The sequence below is a fragment of the Triticum urartu genome, chromosome 2 (assembly GCF_003073215.2).
Source record: "Triticum urartu cultivar G1812 chromosome 2, Tu2.1, whole genome shotgun sequence".
Taxonomy (NCBI): domain Eukaryota; kingdom Viridiplantae; phylum Streptophyta; class Magnoliopsida; order Poales; family Poaceae; genus Triticum; species Triticum urartu.
In genome coordinates this window covers 748,663,272-748,668,646 of record NC_053023.1, presented here as the reverse complement: position 1 = coordinate 748,668,646, position 5,375 = coordinate 748,663,272, and the positions used below count along the sequence as shown (strand labels likewise).

At 47.8% G+C, this 5,375-nt stretch overlaps 1 pseudogene; it reads right to left on the bottom strand.

The window, feature by feature from the left end:
* Nucleotides 1-823: 823 nt before the first annotated feature.
* LOC125538542 lies at nucleotides 824-4,813 on the bottom strand (annotated as a pseudogene).
* Between the last annotated feature and the right edge of the window lie 562 nt (nucleotides 4,814-5,375).

Sequence of the window (5,375 nt, the reverse complement as noted above, 5' to 3'; positions counted from 1 at the left end):
ACAAAAACAAGATATACCAAAAGTAAATTAAGTATAAATACACATGGAAACAACAAGGGAAAAGACTAAAGAAAAAGAAAACGACGACGGATTTGCTAATTCTCATGACAAGAATTAATAATGTTTGATCCGACCTTTATACCATTAGTTTTTGGAAGTCTTATATAATTTGATTAATAATCAAACAAAGAAAAGAATAAACCACGGGAATATCCGCCTAAAGTCAAATGGTGTGGGAGTTTTATAAGACTTACTTACTACTTCCCATAGTGAAATCTCTACAATGATTTATATTTAGGAACGGAGGGAGTAGTTAATTGTCTTAGATGAGAACTAGAAAAAAATGCACAAACCGAATTAGGCCTAGTTTATTTTGTGAGTTTATTTATTTAGGCCTAATTATAGAAGCATTCGTACGAAGCGACCTGAACCTCAGTGCTTCCAAGATGGACCTGACAATCCTGGCTATCCTACTATCATTAGGCCCGACTCCTAAATGTTGTGTTCACCGTTGGAACTCACTGTCCTGCGGACCAAAAACATTTAGACACCACACGTTCGTATGCTCGATCTGCACCATCCCATCAGCACGATTGGCCACACGCTCAAATTATAGATATAAATTCTTTTTTTTAGATAAATATCATTATTTTCATGAGTCACGATGAAAGATATACACGCGGCGTTCACAGGGTTGCCGCTATTGCCCCTTGATGAACCCCTTTGTAATCAAAAAGGAAAAAAAATCATAACTGTTATGGAACTAAAGGTGAGTAACTACAAGATTAAGAGACTAAATCACCAGCATCACATTCTGATCTGTCTACTGAGTGGTGCTTCCAGCACATGGTAATGGGACTCGCAACTCCTGGAACTCTTCACAACCCTCGGCCCCGATCTCCATGAAGGCTGCCACGAGGCTCGACACCATGTTGGCGAGTGCAAGCCTTAACCCCGCAGAACATGGATGTTCCCCTCCCGCTTCGGTGGCATGGGCACTGCTGACACCGCATCCCTTCAACCACGCGGTGCATGTCCCGAGCACGAACCTCCCCCGATGGCGGAAGTGATCCTTGACAAATTCTTGAAATCCCTGAGGTGGCCGGCGCAAAAGGTGGAGCATGGTCTGGAGGGTAAGCAGGTAAGCATTTTCGCTATAGGGCAAGGCATTGCGGCGGCCCTCTGGTTTGCCAACCAGAGTCTCATATCCAGCCTCGTTGTAGTATGGTTGGTCGTTGAGGACGAGGCCCTGGATGGAGACAACGACTTGGAGGATGCTTGATGTCGACGGTGACCAGACCTCACTGCCCTCACCTCCAAATGTGCCTAGCAGGCTAAGACACACGGTACCGGACTCATAGAGGCAGGGGCGGAGCCAGCCCAGCGTCAAGCCCCGGGCCGCCTTCATGTACTGTAGCTATAGTAATCTACTGTAGCTACTGTTGTACGAAGAAACCCATCGCCACGACCCAGGCCTGGGCCCTGGTGGCCTGGGTCCTGTCTCCGCCACTGCATAGAGGTTAGGATTCAGGCGTAGGCCGAAAGAGTGGTGGTACACTTGCGGTGGCGCAGCCGGGTATGATGGAGGCAGCTGCAAGTCGAAAAAGAAGAGTCCGTGATGGTACGGTGTCCCGCTCGCACCCACCATCACCACCCGGAGTAGGTCCATGCGGTCCTCGAACACCCGCACGTAAATAGTTTCTGCACATTTAAAAGTTAGGCATTCATTTGTAACCATGGACTGTGTATTGTATTTCCAGGTGCACTCTCATACCTGGTAAGTCGTTCTCTAGAATTTTCCATTCCTTTTGCACTGTTTTCGCCCAACTCTTGACATGACTGCTGCCCTGCATTTTCATGAAAAGGTGCATTGATTAAAGTTCTATATGTATATGTACTACATTCAGTAAAAATCGTTCTATCATGACTTGTAACATGTAGTGTGCCCCGTTACTTATTTTAAGTCAAGGATACATGAAAACTAAATGACATAATTAAGCAGATGAATTATACCAATAGACAAAACATATTGTGCATGTAAACTTTCCTTAGAATAATCTTAGTTTTTGGATGTAAAACAGTAGGAAACTCCTACTGCATGTATTTAAATATTGACAGGTTTTTGAATGAAAGTACAAATAAAAAGAAATATAAACTATACTAGAAAATACAAGTAAAGAGAGTCATTAATTATGGTTCATTGTGATACGTATAACTTTAATTACCTCCCGTTCTTCATATTTTCTAACAGAAGTTTAATTACCTGGTCCGCGATGTCAAGGTAATGGTGATCCGAAGGGCTGCTCTGCAGTACATCGAAGCGTGGGAAGCAGAATGATTCATCATAGCAACAAGTACCATGTGCCGCCTTCGTCCCCTCTTTGGAATTTTTTTGCCCATTCAAATCGATAACGTTCCTTGCCATGGCAGCATCGATTATTATGTTCGTTCCAGCACCACGAGTGTTATCACCGTCCGTGGTCACATGTAACTCAGAGCTTGGTAACGACGACAATGGTGACGATAGTCGCCAGTTCATAAGATATTCCTTACCTCGAGCAACCGTGTCACCAGTTAATTTGACCAAAGACTGGAATGCAAAATCTAAAAGGCTTGTCCTTGTCATTGCTGGGGTGTCTCCTTTGACATCATTGGTTGGATTTTGTAGATCATTTTCCTGAAATCAGATATATAGCCACATCAAGTGAGATGAAACTATTAAAATAATAATTCAGTATAAATTGTAGGAGGTCTAAATTCAATATAGAACATGTGTATAGTAAATTGACCCAAAGTATGTCCCCAATGTTGTTAAAGTGGATAAGATTCAATTCTTAGTGGCAAAGGGGGACAGCTTGGCCTGCAACTGTTTCCATGTTAGAAGGACCGATATATACCCTGCTGGCAGCAGCCTGTTCTTCTTCAGGTGCATCGTCGATGCAACCGTCCTCTACCCAATCTCCCATTTCAGTCCGAAGATACATGTGGTTCTCCACTTGGATGACAACAATTTCATGGGACAATACCTGCAATACACCCACAATCAAATCAACAACAACTAATTAATGAGTTCAGTTTAGTCGAAGAAAAAGATACTAGAGTAGTACTAGAAAATACGACCATATTTATCCACGTACCGTTGACAAGTTACCATCACCCCACTTGACTTGGACATGCCCATTTGAAAGGTCAACAACATGTCCCACCCATGAAAGGTCAGAGGCAATATAATTTTTCTTCATGTTTCCCTCTGAAGGTGCAGTTTCACCGTTGGTTGATCCTGGCGGTACGAGACGAATGACAATGTCTCCGTAATAAGCAGCGTCCTCATAGTCCTTTTTCAAATTGTATGCGCTCACGGTATCATCGCACTCGACCTCCCTGGCCTCCTCGGGGCGCACCACCGCCTTTAACCATGACACGCGAACCGTCTGGTCCTTGGAGTGCAGGCTCCTCACGACGCCCACACGCATGGTGGATCTAGTTCCATCAGCAACTGTGTCATTGTTGACACTAGTAGATGGCATGGCGGTGTCGCCAGTTGGATCTGTGGTAGAATCAATATGAAGAACGTCGGCAACGACGTGCTGCCCATGGAAGAACTCTTGCTCATTAACTATACCGAAGCGGATGACAGTTGCTGAACGTCTGCCACGTTTCCATGTGCCGTCCTGCCACAACACGTCGACGGAGGTGCGGCTGTTGGCGACGACCATGGGGAACTCGACCTCCACATGCCTCCTGAGTTTTGGGCGTCGTGCCCGTCTATGCCCTTCGAAGAAGACCTTCCTCAGTTGTTTCCGATAAAACCTCACATCATTCTGCTTCACGGGGGGTACCACACAGGAGCAGTTGCTGCTTCACAGTCATCATCAATCACATCCTCCTCCTCCTCGTGTTGATCATGAGCACAAGCTGCATCCCCGTTGGCATCATCGGCTTTGGTGGAACTCGATTCGCGAAAAAAGCAGCGGTCAGCCACACCCCAGCTGCAATCGGACGCGGCGCAGAAGAAAGTAAGATGGTCTGCGTTCTGGTAGGCTGGAGGAGCATATGCCTCGACGAGCCCCTTGTCTGTGCCATGAATCCATGATGCATGGACGCAATCCAGTAAACGAGGACGCCAGACGTCTCCACCTTCATGACAGTGCCTTCCACACGGTTACGATTCCAGCGGCCGTTAAGCCAGCGTGCCTCCTTGAAGAGGGAACAAGGGTGTAGCCCTATGACGCACTGCCCCGGGTGGAAGATAGTGTTCATCTGCGGGCGATACGTGGTGGAGGTCTCGCTGATTCTTTGTAGCTTCTTGTAATCTGCATTGGTGAACCTGCAGACTGCCCCGTCGTCGAACAGCACGTCGACGTCGACTGACACCTCGACGACCCGGCCGAGCCACGGCCCGGACACGACGAAGTCGCCTAGGTTGAAGCCCCTGACGCGGCGCAGGCTAGACGGCGACACGCCCTTGATGAGTTGTGTCGCCACGCCGTGGTTGTCGAGCTTAGCCAGGTCCAGCAGGGTGTTGACGCCAGTGACGACGCCGAGCTGGCCGGAGATGTCAGGACGCTGATGCGACCACCTGGCCGGGGTGCAGGTGGCTCCTGTCGACCACCCTTCTGATGTCGCTGGCCTTCTTATGCACGACAGAGTCGTCGATGAGGAGGATGTCGAACGTGTCGACGGGAAAAGAGATGTTGCCCACCTCGCCGTCGACATCCTCCGGGAGAACCATGCCACGATCGAGGAGCGAGCGTCCGAAGCTCGCGAGGTCTTTCAAGTAAATGTTGGGTGATGCAGCGGCAACGGCGTCCATCTTAGCCATCTAGGTCGAATTTCTTGATCATGCGCGGTGCCGACTGCCGCGATGCCAAGGGTAGGAAAGACTGTTTTTACATCGTACCTGTATGTATATATACTGTGACAAGGAGAGTCTTGTTAATTATAGAAAAGGGAAAGAGGGAGACAATCATACGTACGTTTCGTGAACTAGCTGGAGAGGCTCCATCTAGTTTCGCATCTGTTGTACGACTGCGTACTACTGCCGTTCGTTTTATGGTAGATAATTAAGTTTGGGCGCGGGAGTTCGTATTGGACACCTATAATCAGCCGTGCTTCTATATATCGGTTACTCCTATGATATGATAAAACTCTCAACAAGGGCCCAGAGTTTATCGGCAGTTATTTCGCCTTTCTTTTCCAAGTAAGAGCTTTCTCATTGATCGCGTGGCCGCACGTAATATGCCTAACCAGATTATCAGTGGCCTAACACAGGCGCAGCCACGCCGGTGGCGGACGAGCCGCCAGGGATTTCTCCCGCCCCGAAACCAACACCATCACCGACAATCGAGAGTGCACCGCCCAACATGCCGCCCACC